This window comes from Falco cherrug, chromosome 5, assembly GCF_023634085.1.
Source record: "Falco cherrug isolate bFalChe1 chromosome 5, bFalChe1.pri, whole genome shotgun sequence".
NCBI lineage: Eukaryota > Metazoa > Chordata > Aves > Falconiformes > Falconidae > Falco > Falco cherrug.
The window spans coordinates 92,501,406-92,519,268 of NC_073701.1; the positions used below are offsets into that span (position 1 = coordinate 92,501,406).

At 55.0% G+C, this 17,863-nt stretch overlaps 1 pseudogene; it reads right to left on the minus strand.

The window, feature by feature from the left end:
• Window positions 1-17,365: 17,365 nt before the first annotated feature.
• LOC129736189 (hydrocephalus-inducing protein homolog) overlaps window positions 17,366-17,863 on the minus strand; it is a 58,194-nt pseudogene continuing 57,696 nt past the window's right edge.

Sequence of the window (17,863 nt, forward strand, 5' to 3'; positions counted from 1 at the left end):
GTCTGAAGGCAAAATCTTAAAGGTTAAATCTCAGGGTTAAGTTTTGCGGTTAAGTCATAGGATTACATCTTATGGTAAAGTCTCACGGTTAAGTCTCATGGTTAACTCTTAAGGTTAAGTTTTAGGATTAAGTCTTAGGGATAAGTCTTAGGGTTAAGTCTCAGAGTTAAGTCTCAAGGATAAGTTCCAGGGTTATGTCTTAGGGTTAAGTCTCAGGGTTAAGTCTTAAGATTAAGTCCTAGGCTTAAGTCTTAAGTTTATGTCTTAAGGTTAAGTCTTGGGTTAAGTCATAGGGTTCAGACGTAGGGTTGAGTCTTAAGTTTCATCCTTTAAGGTTAACCCTTCACCTTAATTCTTAAGGTTAAATCTTAAGGTTAAGTTTTAGGGTTAAGTCTTAGGGTTAATTCTCAGGCTTAAGTCTTAAAGTTAAGTCTTAAGGTTGAGCCATAAGTATAAATCATAGGGTTAAGTCTTAAGGTTAAGTCTATAGGGTTAAGTCTTTAGTGTATATCTTATGGATTGAGACTCAGGGTTAAGTCTTTAGGTTAAGTCTTAAGGTTAAGTCTTACAGATGAGTCTTAGGGTTAAGTCAAAAGTTTAATTCTTAAGTTTAAGTGTTAGGGTTAACTCTTAGAGTTAAGTCTTGGGGATAAGTCTTAGGGTTAAGTCTTAAAGTTAAGTCTTAAGGTTGAGTCCTAGGGTTAAAACTTAATGTTAGGTCTTGGGTTCAGTATTAGGGTTAAGTTTTATGGTTAAGTCTTAGGGTTAAGTAGTCTTAAAGGTTATATCTCAGGGTTAAGTCTTAGGGTTAAGTTTTAAGGTTAGATCTTAGGGTTAAATCTTAGGATAGAGCCTTAAGGTTGAGTCTTAAGGTTAAATCTTAAAGATAAGTCTTAGGGTTAATTCCCAGGGTTAAGTCTAAACGTTATATCTTTAAGTTTGAGCCTTAAGGTTAGGTCTTAGGGTTAAATCTTAGGTTTAAGTCTTAAAGGTTGAGTCTTAGGGTTAAGTCTTAGGCATATAGTCTTAGGTCTCAGTCTTAAGGTTAAGTCTTAAATTAAAGTCTTAAGGTTACGTCCTAGGGTTAAGTCTTAGGGTAAAGTCTTAACATTAAGTTTTAAATTTAAGTCTTAAGGTTAAGTCTCAGGGTTAAGTCTTAGGTTAATACTTAGTGGTAAGTCTTAGGGTTATGTTTTAAGGTTAAGTCTTAGGGTGAAGTCTCGGTGTTGAGTCTTAGGGTTAAGTCCTAAATTTAAGTCTTAGGGTTAAGACTTAGGGTTAAGTCTTAAGGTTGAGTCTTGGGGTTAAGTCTTAGGGTTACTATTATTACCGGGAACAGAGGTGTATTTCTCAAGTTCTTGCAACTTAGTCTTCTGCAAGATTGATCGATAGATAGATAGTCAGACGGACAGAAAAATTACACAATAGCTGCCGTAAATGGTTCAGAGATTTGTTTCCATCAGGGTAGGGCACAGAACTTCCTACAGTGGTTATCTACTTCCTCATGCGGCCAAGAACTCCATCGTGTTTGCCATCACTGCTACCAGTTGCTCTGTTCCTTGCTTCTTTGGGCAACTTTGGAGCCTTTGCTGTGGAAACAGGCTGGTGTGATGAAATTTAGCACATAGGAATACTTCATGGTTTGCTGGCTCTTCAGCAGGGGTTTCCTTCCTCCACTCCCTGCCCAGCTCCACCCCTGTTCTCTTCATTCCTCTGTCCCTCTCCTGTCCCTCTCCTGCCACCACACCGCCCCATCTCACCCCCCTCTGCTGCTCGAAATATTAAGGGAACTAGACCTGTATTGAAAAAAGTGGGGTTTCTCTTTCCTCTCCTGAGGATTTACCACCCAGAGCAGGCTCAGGTTCTGATCCTGCCAACTGCTCCCCAGCGCCTGGATGCTTGCTCTGGGAAACAAGGACAGCTGCTCAAATTCTTTTGCAGGCACAATCTTTGTTTAAATTCTAGTTGAAATGAAATAAAGAGCTGTCATCAGTCCCACCTGTGGCACAGAGAGACACCTGTGTTTCATGCACATGTCTGCACAGAAACACACACAGAGGGAAAAAAGCCCAGAACCGCTTTGTGCAAGGAAGTACGTAAACTCTCCCTATCAGCATTGCTGTTTTGAGCAATTGAATTGTTCTACAGTTATCTGACAAGCCGACACGCTGCCCATCAAATGAGAACCAGAATGTATGCCATTTGCAAGATGGGGCAGCAATAAGCTTTCGACCACTTTCCAGCAAGATCGTGTCAAGCAAGGTGGTGTATTCATGGATTTTCTCCTCTGCAAAGCCATGAAGAAAACATGAACCGCACTCCCCAAAGGCAAAGGAGCAAACTGAGGGAGAGCAGCTCATCGGCGCCTTTCAGAGCTTCAACAGTCTGGGGAAATGGGAAAAAACCCCATACAAAGAGAAACAGCAGCCAAGAAGCACTTTTATAAAATGCATATTGGTGCCTGTTCCAGACCTCAGAATGACTTTCAATATTGCTTTGCATGACTATTAGACCAAGGCCTAAAGTGGCGTGATAGCTTCTGCTTGCCGGGGCATGAGAAGATCCCTCAAATGAGCGACACAGTAACAAGTAAACACCAAAGGCAACAGCGGAGCTTACCATTTCCCTCCACTGGCAACCAGCTGTGCAGTAAACCAGCTTAACCAGCCTCCCTAAGGATGGCTCTAAAGTCACTGAAAAGGAAAAAAAGAAGGTAAGTTCCTAGCCTGGAATGCAAAGGCACCATCTTGGCTCCCAGGCAGGTGGCACTGATGGCCCAGCAGGGTCATGTCCCCACGTTCCAGGAAAGATAAAAAAAGTGCAGTGTTGCCTTCACAGGCACACGGTGACCTGGGTCAGGAACGGCACGGCGGCCGACCCCTGGCCGCGCGGTCCATTAGCTCACAGACACCAATGTGGTGGATGGCAAATGGCGTTTATTGCTGAACGGCGTGACACTATATAGCCTAGGTTTACACTGTCACTTCCGTTTGCTTACATCATAAACTAAAGCTGTTGGCTACATGGAGGGGGGCCCTGTGTTTCCGTACAGCGCGAGATCTTCCGGTCGCCAGGCCCTACCTAGCAAAAGTGCAGGACGTGTTTGTGGGGTGGGTTTGATGCATCCTTTCCGTTTGGTGAAAGCCTGAGGAAGGATGTACCCCACGGTGGGACCGGTGGCACTTTAGACCTGAGGTTAAAAAAGTGCTGCACATCAGTGACACTGCCCAAGCTGCTTTCACCACCAAACAATAAAAGATTTGCTTTCTCCAGTATGGTGGGAATGATGCCATAAAGTCGGTCATGGAGAGAAACCCTCTAAGCCTTGCTTGCAAGTTTCAGAAGGCAGGCATTCTTTATGGCAGTGCTGGGAGCACGGGGGAATGTTTCCTCTGAGCGTGCTCACCCAGTTACTCGAGGGCACGCACTATGGACAGCAGAGCACTTGCACACTCATAGCGCATTACACATGCATTTTCAGTCAGGCACAGGATGGGTTACAAGTTTCTTGCTTTAATACAAATGAGCACACACCCTCAGACAGCACTGCTGAGGTTTTTTACTAGCTCCCCATGCTCCCCAAGCGGGGCCTTGCCCTCTCTCGGGGGGCTATCTGAGTCAGAGGTCGCGATCTCCCCCCACAACAATTACCTCTGCCCGACTTCCAACCAACATTCTGCGGATCGCAGCACTCTATCGGCTTGTCTCCTCCTGTGGCCACAACGTCCTCACCCAGAGGCTCTTTCTGCATCACTGAAGAGAACGGAGTTCTTTTCCCCATCCATTCTTTATTCCCCATCATTCCCAAGGCTGACTCCCTGGATGAGAGGTCCCTTAATTTGTCACTTCTAACAGCTTTAGAGAGTCAGCTTGGCCTAACCTTTGTGCGCAGGTGTGTTTAACGTAGAGCTAAACACCAAATCAGTGTGGTAACTGGGGAGCTCAGACATCTTGTCCCTTTGCCGAGCCAGCAGCCTTCCCTTAACAGAATCCCTGGACATAAACGTATATACAGTGGAATCTATACGGTGGCATCAAACGTCCGCCCAGACACCACATCCGTCCCTAAAATCCTTCCCCCCAAACAACCCTGAAAGACTTCCCTTGACCCCCTCCTCCACCCTGGCTCTTCCTGAAATCATCCCCCACCTCCACCTCCCCGCCCTGTCCCTAAAACCTTTTCCCCCAGACCCTGGTCCAGCCCTCCCCCACCCTCGGCCCGTCCCTAAAATCCTTCCCCCAACCCCCCGGTTCTTCCCTAAAGGCCTCCATTAACCCCCCGTCCGTCCCTAAAACCCTTCCCCCAGGCCCCCCAATCTGTTCTCTAAATAACGCACACACCCTCAACCCCCCCCACGCCCCCACCCCCGGTTTATCAATACACACACACACACCTCCCCCCATCCCCCACCCCCCCCACACCCACTCCCACAAACACACATCCTTGCCCCACCCCCACACACCCCGCTCCATCCCTAAACACCTTCATCCATTCCCACCCGTCCGTCCCTAAACCCCTTCCCCCCGCCCCCTCCCCTGCCCCCGTCCCTCTGTCCCTGGCACGGCCCAACTGCCCAGCACCACCAGACCACTCTGGCCCAAGCACCGTAAGGCAATGGTTCCCACCTGCCAATAGCAAGTCGAGGAACATTTTTTCTTCTTAAATAGAGAGAGTTTTACTTCATACGATGCCGACTACGCCAAATTATGTTTTGCTGACTGACTGGATACACAGCAAAGCTGAACTCTACATCAAATATAATCAAATCTATCAAATATATCAAATGATGGAATATATCAAACGCAGTTTCTTATATTACAATAAAAGAAAATAGCATGCAATATGATAAAAGGAACCAGTAGCAGTTACTGTGAGCAATATGAGAAAAGAGCAACAGAAGCGAAGCATCCAATTGTTATTCCAAAGTGTTAACATGCCTAAGGAAAGGAGACATCACCAATTCCCACCCCAATTCCCTTCGGCTGGGAGCCCCCTTGCAGCTGGTGCCAGGAGTCTCTCGGGAACTGGGAAATTCCCCTGGAGAAGGTGCCAGGAAGGAATTCTCTTGCTGCTTCCCACCGTGCATGGCAGCCATGTGAGGCACAGCGCAAGGGTTCTGCTCCCTGCTTTCTGTGGTGAGAAAATTGACACAGCACTTTAGAACTCATACAGAAGCAAAAAACATGGCTTGGGAAAGTGCAGGGCTGCTCCCCTGGAGAGGGTTCCAGGCAGGAATTCTCTTGCTGCTTCTCACTCTGCCCTGGCAGCCATGTGAGGCACAGCACAAATGTGCTGCTCCCTGCTTTCTGTGCTGAGAAAATTGACCTCTTTTCAGTGGCAATAATGCACAGCCCAAAAAACTCACCTTGACAAAGTGCAGCAGTGCTCCCTGGAGAAGGTGCCAGGCAGGAATTCTCTTGCTGCTTCTCACCCTGCCCGGGCAGCCATGTGAGGCACAGCACAAGAGTTCTGCTCCCTGCTTTCTGTTCTGAGAAAATTGACCAAAACCTTGTGCACTCATGCAGAACCAGAGCTCACCCTGTCAAAGTGCAGCACTGCTCCCCTGGAGAAGGGGCCATGAAGGAATTCTCTTGCTGTTTCTCACCGTGCCCTGGCACCCATGTGAGGCGCGGCACAAAAGTTCTGCTCCCTGCTTCCTGTGGTGAGAAAACTGACCTCTCACATTTGCAATCATGCAGAGCCGAAAAAACCCTCACTGTGGGTAAAGTGCAGCACTGCTCCCCTGGAGAAGGTGTGAGGAAGGAATTCTCTTGCTGCTTCTCTCTCTGGCCTTGCAGCCATGTGAGGCACAGCACAAATGTTCTGCTCCCTAATTTCTGTGATCTGAAAATTAACCCCTCACATTTTCAATCATATAGAGCCAAAAAACCCTCACCTTGACAAGTGCAGCACGGCTCCCCTGGAGAAGTGACAGGAAGGAATTCTCTTGCTGTTTCTCACCCTGCCCTGGCAGCCATGTGAGGCACAGCACAAAAGTGCTGCTCCCTGCTTTCTAAAGTCAGCAAAATTGACCGTTCACAGTTGCACTGATGTAGAGACAAGACTTTCTTACTCAAAAGCAAAACCCAAGTAACCACGTACCCGTGGGAACCCCCTTGTCCTTCCGTGTGGCTGGTGACTTCCCATGGCTCTTCCACAAGGCAGGACAGATAACCACGAATTTGGAAGCCCACGTTAGTTCAAGTACACTTAGTCCTCTGACAGTCACTACTTATGGGCCAGCGGTCCTCTCACCCCTCCACAGATCTGCCTGTTAGTCCTCTAGCAGTCATTCCCCATGGAGGGACCACAAGTCCTCCACACCTACCCACCAGCTCACCAGAAATGAGTCAGACCACGCCAGAAGTGACACTGCCTGACCTGCAGGAGATCTATTAGACCACTAACGATGGTTTCAAGACAGAAAAAACACCACCATCCACCAGCACAGCAGAAAAACCACCAGAAGAAACTTCGTACACAAACCAAAGGCACCCATCCAAACCCCACAAAGGCAAAATAGCTGAAAAAAGGCACTCTCCACAAAAAAAACCCACCACACAGATCACAAGATAAGATAAAAATGCCATAACCCCAGGAACACAGGGCCAACAAACACAGATTCTGTCCATAACAGTAACACACTTTGACACTAACTCGCTTGACCTCTGACATACTTGACCTTGTTGCCCCCAAACCACAGCACATCGTACCCCTAAGGCAAGACAAAACGGAGCACAAAGTCCCTGAAGATCTCCGCCAGGGCAAAAGCAAAGCACAGAGCCACACAGGAGGGTGGGGTTGGAAGGGACCCGTGGAGGTCCTCTGGGCCAAGCCCTCTGCTCCAGCACGCTCGCCTCGAGCAGGTTGCTGAGAACTGTGTGCCCTTGGCCTTTGAAGATCCCCAAGGACAGAGACTGCACAACCTCCTTGGGCAACCTCTGCCAGCATTTGATCGCCCCGAGGGGGAAAATTTGCCATTTCAGTCTCTCCTTTCACTGTACCGCATTCCAGAACAGCCATGAGATGACAAGCTCAGGCTTGAAAGCCAGTGCTGTGGCTGGCCTGAAATTCTGTCCCCCTTTTTTTCATCCACTAGTAGCTAAAGGAGGACAAAGAAGGATTTCTTTCAAAGGGGAACTTCTCTTTTCCTCTGTCCTTCTTCTCTACCAGTGATCTGGATTCTGAGTGCTGTGCCACTGTCCTAATGGCTGGGATAGGGATACTTCTTGTAGGACAGGGAGGAGGTGACAGTGGAGATGATCAGGCTGGGGAAGCTGAAGGAAAACGCAAGCAACTGGAGTTGCCTGGAGCAAAAGTGGCCAGCTTCCGAGCTAGGTCACCTCGTGTCCTCAGCTCCCATGCAGGAGCTGAACCACACACATGGACTGCAAAGCAGTGTGACCCATAGAAAAAAGTTTGCTTGGCTCGGGATCGCCCAGGGGCATTTAACTGCAATTCCGCCCTTGTCAGCAGGAAGGAAACATGCCCTGCAAGCACACACTGAGGCACGACACCTTGCCCGGGGCTAAAGGGTACCTCAGGAGACCTACATGGGACCCCCCAGCACCTGGATTGCTGGCTGGAGGATGGGTAGGTCAAAGGACCCTGATGGGAGCCCTGCAGGCTCTCGTACATTGGACCAACGGGCACCTTCCCTTGTCATACAGAGCATCCTCTCGGATGCTCTGGACAGTTTCTGGTAGATCTCTGGAGAAGAGCTTCTCCCCAGGCCTCTCCCATGGGCTTGCTCACCCCCGGAGCCCTTCCCAAGCACAGCCCCAGCAGGTGGATGCAACCGGCGTTGCAGGGAAGAACAAGCAGCAGGCACCACAGTCAGCACTGCGGGAAAGCTGGGACCCCAGACACCCACCCAGGCTCTCCAATCCCAGCCTGGCCCACAAGAGTGCCTTTATCTCCCTTTCCCAGAAGTGCTGAATTCCCCTTCCAGCATTAGCCACTGGACCCACGCTGCTTCTTGCTGCAGTGTACAACAGCCACAAGAGAATTTGCTAGATGTCTCTGATTTCCTGCATTTTTCCTGAACAGGGCGGGTGTGTAACTCTCTGAATCACTTGTATTTGAAGCAAGGCATTGCTTAGGGTCAACAGTGAAACGAGACACGGGCCATCAAAAGCTGACTACTTTTCCCCTTCTTTGCCATGGTCACGGCCTACCCCACAGACTCGCCCCTGGCCGTGTCGGCCACCGGCTGGGTGAAGGTCATGGCTAACCGGGCAGGGGCTCCTGTGTGGCGCTCATCCAGCCCTGATTGCCAAGGGTGAAGCCTTAGCACCCAGGTGGGATAAAGCCTTCCCAAGCAAGGGTGGTGCTCCAGGGGCACCACAATTCCTGCCGAAGCTCACCACACATTTCATTTCCCTGTGGCGCCTGGCAGGACACGAGCGGCTCTTGACTGCTGCTAGTCCCCCCGTCTTTTGGTAAAAATGGAAGTTTTTCCTCCTGCTGGGCCTGCTCCAGTTCCAGCGCCTTGGGGCCTGAGGCCTGGCACGGCCTGTGTGCCAGAGGCCTTCCGACCGCTAGGCCGGCCTCCACCAAGAGGAGTCTGCCTCAGGCCACAACGGTCATCTCTAGGAAAAACGGCTTCTTTTATCGAGCAGGACCCTGTCCAAACCCCAGGGCAAAGCGCTGGCCGCAGGCGCAGGGAGGTGGCCCTTGCCCCCTGCCCTGTCCTGCGCGGGGCTCCCCGGGGCGAGGCAGGCCCGGCCATACTGGAGAGGGCCCCAGCCCCGCCCCGCAGGCCCCGCCCACTTTCCGTTGGGCTCAGACCGTTGGTCACGGGGAGCCCACGGCCACCACAGGCAGCAGGGCAGAGCCGTGCTGGCACGCAGCGGCGCTGGCAGGAGGCAGCCTCTGGCCCAGCAGCGCTGCCACAGCACCAGCACCCCGCTTCCCAGCCTCGCCGTCGCCGGCTGGGCCCCCTCCTCGCTGCACGGCCAGGGCCCTCCTCTCCCGGGCAGGATGGGCCAGGCCAGCTGCTGCTGCGGCTCCAGGTGGGCTCCCCCCGGGCTCGGGGAGACGCGGGCACAGCTGGGCCACGCAGCACTGGCGTTGCTCACGCCCGCCGCTCTCTGCTCTGCAGGGAGGCTCTCAGCGACGCCGAGCCGGTGCTGAGCGCGGACGTGCGGCTGACCCAGGGCCGCAAGAGGAGCGAGAGGCGCCTTCTGCTCCTCCACGAGGAACTGGTGGTCGCCAAGTTGCGGTAAGACCCTCAGAGCCCAGATCCTTGCCCCCAGCCCCGGCCCAGGGACACCCTGGCACCAGCCCCAGGCCCCGGCCCCTCGGTGCTGGAGGCACCAATGTCCGTCCCAAGGGCAGGTGGGGGACAGGGCTCTGCGCGTGGGGACCCAGCCCAAGGAGCCCCCCTCCCGCTCAGTGCCTGCCTCTGCTCTCTGCAGACATGGCACCAGCCTGCGCCCACAGCTCCGCCTGGCGCTGGACCAGCTGTGGGTGCTCAGCAGCGGGAAGGAGGCTGCGGGGCAGGATGGACAGGAGGAGGAGGAAGGCACCGATGAGGACAGCACCTCTGTCATCCTCGCCTGGCCCACCGGCTCCTGCATCGCCACTTTTGGGTGAGTCGTGGTCGGGCAGCAGAGGTTCCCAGCCGTGCCCACGCCATCCCATGAACACAGGCCTCTGCCTTGCGTGCAGAGCTGGGCAGGGAGCAGGCAGCCCGGTGGCAGGGAGGGAGGGATGGGGGATGTTTCCCCATCCTGCATCCCCTGGTCACCTTTTGGTCCCCAGAAGGGAAGGGCAAATGCAGCCGCTCAGGCAGGACAGAGCGACCCAGGGCTTGGACAGCGCCTCTGTCCTGCCCCACAGCACAGGGCTGTGCAGGCACCCACCTTTGCCCAGGGCTGGGGGCAGCACGGCCTGACGCTCTCTCTCCTCTCTATCTGCAGATCCCAGGCACTGAAGGAGCTGTGGGTGGCCACGCTGCTGGGGTAAGCCGGGGGGATGCTCCAGGAGAAGCTGGATGGACGGGGGAACACAGCCCCCAGCTGGGGAAGGTGCCCCCGTGGCTGGGAGCAGCTCTCGGGCACAGCTGCCTGACAAGAGACAAGAGACGGCTTGGGGCTCACCCAGCTCTCTCCCTCTCCCTTCCCGGTGCACAGGACACCAGAAGGACGCAAGGGAGCCCGCGTCACCCATCTGACATCCATCAAGCTCCTGGAGAGGGAGCTGAGCCGCCGCCACGCCGTGAGTGTCTCTCTGCTCTGGGCCCTGTCCCCAAGCACTGCTCCTGCAGCCGAGCAGCAGAGCCATGGCTGCTCACCTTCTTCCCCTCCTTCTCTCCTGCCCAGTGGAGGACACTGTGCACCAGGAGCCTGGAGAGGCTGATGGAGGCACAGGCAGAGGTGAGAATGGCTGCCTTGCACCTGCCTCTGGCTGCGCCGGGGTGCGCAGGGACTGGGGTGAGCTTGTGCGGGAGGGACAGAGGGTCTGATGGTGCCACTCAGGGAGCAGAGAGTTTTGGGAAGCCAGCAGCACGCCAGCACGTTCTGACTGGTGACACTGGGAGGAACCCTGCCACATGGGGAAGAGAGCCCGGGAGGGCAGAGGGTCCCAGCTCTGCCGCGCTCAGGCTGCTGGTGGCCCTTTCTGCTGCGGGGCTGCTCTCCAAGCACAGCCCGATTCTTGGTTCTTGCAGGCTCATCCCAAGCAAGGGCCTGCGACGGCCCCATCTGCAAACGCAGGGGGACTTTGCCCCGCACCAGGTGAGTTTGGGAAAGCAAGGCAACCTCCTGCAATGCTGTGCTCACTTGTCCCGAGTGTCGCCATGCAGGTTGGGCAGCCCACGGAAGGATGTCACCTGGACGGACAAGGACAACTGCTGGGCAGTGCCTGCTGGATATGCTTCTGCGGGGACACGGAGCCTCTGCTGCTGCCCGCAGCTTGCAGGAGGGCAGGGCGAAGGCTGGCACAGGCTGACCCCGTGGCACGATGGCTCTCAAGAGCCTCTAAGTCAACACCGCCGAGCCACAGCCGCGGTTCCAGCTGCTGCCTCCCTGCCCATCCTGCCGTACCACACAGCACCGTGCTGCCGGCAGGGCAGCGCAGGGCAGGGCAGGCGCTGGGACCGCTGGCCTGGGGTCTCCATTGGCGGTGTCTTACTCTGTTTTCCTCTGCAGCAGGAGGGAGCAGCAGCAGGAGCAGCACCAGCAGGAGGAGGATGGGGCTGCCCTGGCCCTTCGCCCTGCGGCGCACCCCGGCCGCTGCCCAGGCGCCAGGGCAGGCGGGCTCCAGCTGCAGCAGGGTGCTCTTTGGGCAGCCCCTGGCAGCCCTCTGTGGGGAGGACAACACGCTGCCCCGGCCCATCCAGGTAAGCCAGCCTGGACAGACGGGGTCCCCAGCCCTCCCTCCGGCTGCTCTGGAGAGGGCCTGCGTGTCCCCAGCAGCTGCGGGGACAGGGCACTGGACTCTGCACCCCCAGAACCTGCTTCTGGTCCCAGACCCTTTGTGGTGCTTAGGCAACCACGTCTGGGGCAGAGCTCTGGTCCTTGCCACCGCTTGGTTCTTCAGCCAAGCAAGTGGCCTCCTGCCTCTCCTGCAGGAGCTGCTGGCTGTCCTGCGCCAGCAAGGACCAGCAACGGAGGGGATATTCCGAAGAGCTGCCGGTGGGACAGAACTTCGGCAGCTGCGCGAGGCCCTGGACCGCGGCAAGGACATCGACGTAGGAAGCCAGCCTGCGCTGCTGCTGGCCGTCATCTTGAAGGTGAGCACTTCTGACGTGCAGCTGGAGGAGCTCCTGGCTGGCCTGCAGCGTTCAAAGGCTCACCTGCAGCCCTTGGCATTGCAGGACTTCCTGCGAAGCATCCCCACCAAGCTCCTCGTCGTCGACCTCTACGAGGACTGGATGGCAGCCATGGAGAGGGCCAGCAAGCAGGCCAAGGTGGAGGAGCTGAAAGCGTAAGTGTGGGCAGCAGCCTGCCTGGTGAGCAGGGACCGGGAGAGTTCTGGGACCTGCCTGCAAAGGCACGGGCTCCTCAGAAAGCTGTCTTTTCGGGCAGCTGCAAAGCTGTGCAACACGGCCGCTGGCTCCCACCCGCCTGGGGCCAGCTGCGGGGACGGCTGTGGGCACCCTCTGCTTCATCAGCCTTGTCTTCCTCTTCCCTCAGGGTGGCCGACAAGTTGCCTGCGGCCAACCTCCTCCTCCTGAAGCGGCTGATGGCCCTGCTGCAGCACATCGGCCACAACGCAGCCACCAGCAGAATGAGCTGCAGCAACCTGGCCATCTGCGTCGGGCCCAACCTGCTGAGCCCACCCAACGAGGACCTGCTCCCGCTGCAGGCCATGCTGGCGGTGACCGAGAAGGTACGCCCTACCCAGCAGCCAGTGCTGCCTTCCAGGCCCATCGGAGCTTGGCTGTTGCGAGGTCCCTGGCTGCCTCCTCCCTTGGGCCAGTGCTGGTGGGCTGGGTGCCTGGAAGAGCAACCCCCAGCCGCAGCCGCCTGCGCAGACGAAGGGTCAGCAGTGGGAAAGGCTGCTTGACACGTCTGCAGGCACCTGGCTTGAGACCAAGGCTTTGATGTCTGCAGGTGAACGTGCTGGTGGAGTTCCTCATTGAAAACTGCGGGGACATCTTTGGGGAGGAGGTGGCCGGCCTCTCCCCTCCATCAGCCGAGGAGGTGCCAGCACCCATGGACCGGGGCACAGGTAGGAGGCGGGACTGAGGCTTGTCACAGACACTGGGGCTTGGGATGCCAGAAACCTCAACGCTGACGAGACAAGTGGTGTAGGGCTCGGCTGGGCTTTGCTTAGGTGTTCTTGACTTCCAAGAAGTCGCGCTGCTGCACATGCTTTTGCTTTCCAGAGCTGCAGTGCGAAGAGCAAAGTGGCCCTGCAGGCACAGCAGAGACCCAGCGTCCGGCAAAAGCCTTTCTGGATGCAGCCGCCTCTCTGCTGGGCATCGACAGAGGAGCTGGGGGAGACACAGGGGCAGGGCCCAAAGCGGCAGAGGTACGGCAGCTCCACAGACGCTGGGGCAACATGTCTCAGGTGGGACAGTAATTTCCCAGGAGGCCAAGCAGCCGCTGGGCCTCCTCCTGGCAGCCGCTCTCTTGTGCCTTTGGGGTTCCTCCTCTCCCCCCAGAGTGGTGCGTGTTAAGGAAAACTGGAAAGGCTGTTTCTGGAATGCACTTCATTAAGTGTGATCTGCTTCATCAAACAAAACATAGCTACAAAATACCCACAAAAGGACAGAAAGGAGTAGCTGCCACCTTGAGAGGGCTTTTGCTCAAATCCTACTCCGTCGCAGCTTCATCATCTAGGCTGCGTTGGCTGGACTGTGCAAAATGTGCACGATGCAAACCAGCATCTCCTCTGTAGAGCTCATACAGCAATTTGGCAGTCAGGCCCTCACTACCCCAGGCTGTCACTTGCCACCCGTTACCTCCCAAGTTTCTGGTTTAGGCACCTCCAGATTTGCCTCCAGGCACCCCCGAGGGCACGGCAGAGTCCCTGGCACGCCTGCCACAACTGACCAGCCTGCCCCAGGAAACCAGGTAGGAAGAGCTCCCCTTGCCTGACCTGAGAGCTCGCTGCAGGGGCTTGGGGCTTTCCCCATCTCATCACGCTGTGGGATGGAAAGGTTTGCAGGCTCCCACCAGGAGAAGGAAAAGTCAAGGAAAAGGAAGAGAAAAGAAGCCTGGGCAGAGGAGAGGGACAGCCAAGCACAAATAAAAAGGAGAAGAGAGGAAGTGATTTTGTGGACCCAAACCTGCGAAAATGCAGGAAGCTGCAGCACGTCAGGAAGGCCAGGTGCGTACCACGCGCTGCTGCCCATCTTTCCCAGCCCTGAACACGGCCCTAAGTCAGCCCAGCTGGCTGGCAAGGGCCGGCGAGGGCTGGTGCTGAGCAGGGTTTGGGATGAGCCCCACGGCAGCTCCCCGGGGGCTCCCCGTCGAGCCCTGCTGCGCGGCACAGGGGCACTGTCAGCATCCCTGCGCACGCACAGCTCCCTAGGGACATCACCCCTGGGGAGAAGGCACCGGAGCCGGCCTCGAGTGGAGGCCAGCAAGAGCTGTCCCTTCTGGGCCATGAGGAATTCCTCGGAAACAGCGTCCCCCAAAGAGGGGGGAACCAAATCCTGCCTCTTCCTGCCTCTGGGGGCTTATCAGAGCTTTCTGACTCTGTCGTTGCAGGTGCCGACTGATTTTCACCGGCTGAACAGCTGTGACTCCTGGGCCCCTGCAGCTGCTGTTGACAATAAAAGAATCTTTTCCCTCTCCTGACTGTGTCTGCCATAGGGTCTTGTGGAGTGGGGAGCGCTTGTGCTGGGGTGGACCCTCGGGGAGGAGATTGGGATGGTCCCTTGCCCCAGCACCCTTTCCAGCGGGCATCAGGGCTGAGCTGAGGGGCTTTAGGAGGAAAAGCAAAGCACAGAGCCACACAGGAGGGGGGGTTGGAAGGGACCCGTGGAGGTCTCTGGGCCAAGCCCTCTGCTCCAGCACGCTCGCCTCGAGCAGGTTGCTGAGAACTGTGTGCCTTTGGCCTTTGAAGATCCCCAAGGACAGAGACTGCACAACCTCCTTGGGCAACCTCTGCCAGCATTTGATCGCCCCGAGGGGGAAAATTTGCCATTTCAGTCTCTCCTTTCACTGTACCGCATTCCAGAACAGCCACGACATGACAAGCTCCCTACAGCTCTGGCAAAACCAAACTGGGTGGAAATCAGTAACTGGTACTGCTGTATAAGCAGCACAGCCTTTAAACCCAAACCAAGGGTTTAATTCTAAAGGTCAGCTGTTGGAGCACCATGAGGCTCTGGTGGGACAGCTCTGGAAAGAGTTAAGCCTACGCATCTTCAAAAGTTCTGCTCACCTTGGAAGAGGCCACATATGCAGGGCTAGCGCTGCCCATACCCTGGAAGGTTAATTTAACCCTAATTTCTAAATAGCACTGCAGATACCATTTGAAGGGCACAGCACTGTCTGCCTCTGTCTCACTAGGAGCAAACACTGACCCGCTGGCTAATTATTCAGCTGCTTTGGGGGGCGGGGGTGGGGGTGGTGGTGGTGGTAATTTGCAGTAGATTTAAAAACCACCCTCTTGCCAATTCAAGTCTGCTCCGACTTCAGTGAGAGCAGCTGGGGAGAACTGCAGTCAATGCTGACATGCTCTTCAAAGCCTTCACTGCCCCCAGCCTGCACGGTTTGCTCAGAGAGCAACAGAATTGCCCGTCAGCCAGAACAAGGAACAGAATCACTAAAGCAGCATCCCCTCATCGGCACTGTTTTTAAGTTTATCTCCTCCGTGTTTTGCTGTCTCTCCATATGGCCGTTTTGTTAATAAAGGCAGTGTCGCCAAAGGCTTGAGGTAATAAACAATTAAATTAGTAAATGAAAAAAATTGTGTGCTAGAGGGGAGAAGCCAGTATGGGAATGGGAACTGCGTGTTCTGCCCTTGCTTACACCACACCTGACCAAGAGCCTTTATACATTGCCTGAAAAATCAGTTATCTGCAGTGAATCCCAGTGACAAGACAAATAGTTACAGCTTTTTTTCTTTTTTTTAAAAAACAAACAAAACTTGGTCTCTTCTGCAAGGTCAGCTCCAGTTGAATGTGACAGCAGCGCATCCCTGGGAACGCCGAAGGGGATCTGCACTGAGCCACCAGGCACCCTCCTGAAGACGAAGCAGCTGGCTGTACGACCGCTGCTGGAAACCAGGCAGCAGCGAGCTTCACCTGGAGCACAGGGCTCTGGATCAGGGAGGTCAGGGACCAGGCTGAAGGAGACAGGACCCCGCATTACGACTGTCATGAGAAGAGGAAATCCCAAGGAAGGTCTTCTGCCTCCTCCCTCGTTACAAGGCGCTGGGAAACCATTTGCGCCCTGTGGCAGCACATAACAGACCCAGCACGGGGGTTATGCAGGCAGAAAAAAGCTGCCACTGATTAAGAAACCTTACACCCTAGGCCTGTCTCTTCTTTCCTGATCACAGAGACGTGACATGCAGCTGCCTTCTGTGATGCCAAGAGATGTCAGCCTTAGCAGCCACATAAAACATCTCCGAGAAGACAGCATGACAAAGAACAAGTAGGAAATGACCTAAGAATGATGCTTTTTCCTTTCTGCAGGGAGAGCAAACACTTCCATCAGTCCATAACAAGCCTTTGGCACTTGTCAATACGGCAAAAATCAGGCACTTAGGGAGGCAGGAAAAGAAGATGACAATGGAGCAAGGAGGAGAAACAGCCACTTTTGTCAGCAGGTTACATCAGCCCCCAGCTAAGCTGCAACAGCTCCTTCATGTTGACTCATTCCTCCAGTCTTTTTTTACCCGAGACAGACACAAATCCTCCCCTTGCTGGATCCAGAGGATTCCCTAACACGCTGGGCTGCCTGGCAGCTGGGAAAGCAATCTGACAGGGAAAAGCACACCCGACAGACACAGGATTTGACAGTGTGAGCACAGGACGACACACTGGTCCCAAGGGTCGCAGATCTGCAGACACCCTGGCAAGCAGGGATAAGCCAACCGAGGACGCAGGTATGCAGTCCCTACACCCCTCTTCCAACCCAAAAAGCCCCGTCTCAACACACAGATTTGGCGGGTTTTTACTTATTTTCTTCTGGTGGCAGAGATACTCCCTCCCTGCTGCTCCCTGCAACTGAGAATAGAACAGACACAACTCACCCAGCAGAGAGGAGAGGGGTACAGGGAAGCTGGTGCCTGAGGGGGACTGCAAGGAATTCCTGAAGTCACTATCCCAAAGTGAAGTTCACCACAAATCATGCTGGCTTGCTCAGGTAATGATCTTGTCTCCCACAACGCCAGCAGCAAGCTTGCCTTAACAGGAAGAGCAATTATCACTCGAGGGTTAAGAGTACCACCGGGGTGGCAGCACGGCCACCTGCATTACAGCATTTTCCTTTTCTGTTTCAAACAAGACACCAGCCTTTCGTTTGCCCTGTTGCCGCCCCTTAAATTAACCTCATTCAGTTTGTCAAGCTGTCCGTCAGTCTGCATAACATTCCCGATGCAACGCTCCTGTGAAAATTTCAGTCGATAACTCGCCCTTTCAATTGGGGACCATGATCTCTGAGCCTCACAGCCACCGTTTGCAGACTGGCCAACAAATGGGAGACAGGGAAATGACGGCTCACCCCCCTGCAGCAACCTCCAAGCAGGAACCAGAGCAGCGGCTTTGGCGCTTTAGAGGACACAAGGCTTGGGTTCAGGGACACGGGGGAATGAAGGATGCCCGTGTCACCCATCAGCTGGGCTAAGGCACAGCGCAGCCTGCTCCGCTCTCAGGTGGACACGTGCACGTCACCCTGACACCCGACTGCATCCCAGGCTTTATCTCCACAATTATTCAGTCCCCTCTGCTTCCCGTCAAGGAGCTGCCAGGCAGCGTAAGGCAGCCAAGGGCAAAACTTCAACTGGGGCAGCAAAAGAGCGGCAGAGCAGGCAGCTGCTGAGGGCCAGGGCGCAGCTCGGGCACATCTCGCCCACGCCCGCGCTGCTCCCATCAGGCAGCCTCAGCAGCACCGTGCCCGGAGTCTGCCTGAAGAGCCCTTGGTGAAGCGGCTGATGGAGCAGGTTCCCAGGACCTGCCTCCTGGCACGTCTCCATGAGAGCAGCAGCTGCCCTGAAAAGCAGAGATGCTCACCATGGGGGAACTCAGCCCCGTGGAGTCAGCAGGGGGGATCATCACACACACAGAGTCACAGCGCGGCTGGGGCTGGCGAGACCTCTGGAGATCATCTGGTCCAAGCCACTGCTCAAGCAGAGCCCGTCTTTATTGCAGGGAAAGAAACCGTCCCTGAGCCGCCTCGTATTACTGCTCTAGTGACTGATCAGCCCCAGGACTGGCAGAGATGGCGGTGAAGC